Source organism: Penaeus monodon, chromosome 28, assembly GCF_015228065.2.
Source record: "Penaeus monodon isolate SGIC_2016 chromosome 28, NSTDA_Pmon_1, whole genome shotgun sequence".
NCBI lineage: Eukaryota > Metazoa > Arthropoda > Malacostraca > Decapoda > Penaeidae > Penaeus > Penaeus monodon.
Window position 1 is genome coordinate 10,212,299 of NC_051413.1, and position 515 is coordinate 10,212,813.

The following is a 515-nucleotide window of genomic DNA, read 5'->3' on the forward strand; positions in this document are numbered from 1 at the left end:
TCTAAGCAATAGTTCAAGTTCCGGCGAACTACATGCATAGACATAGTATAACTAAACGTCCCTGTTAGAAATATCTTATAAAGTCTAATGTAAAAAACGTCACCAACAACATAATTAATAAAATCGCCACAACACAAGGAATCAGGAGGAATATCCAATGCGGTGTATCATACGTAAAAAACAAATTCAATTAAAATCATGTGAAATGTGAACGCAGGTATTTGATAAATATGTTTTCCCAGTGAAGAGGCTAAACGATTATACACAAGTAAATTGAAACGTTGAATTCATGACTGGGAAAGAATGCACTGGTTTGAGAGCTATAACAGTAAAGAACTTTTGGAAAAAATTACATTTATATTACACCAGCTGGATTTTCTGACAGGTATAAAGTCAGTTCATTACGTCAATAGACATATTTCTGGGCAACGACACGTATTTAGAACGCTTATGAAAAAGATTTAGAGTATTGCATCCTCTTTAACACTATTCAGAAAAAAATGATCCTAAAAGAG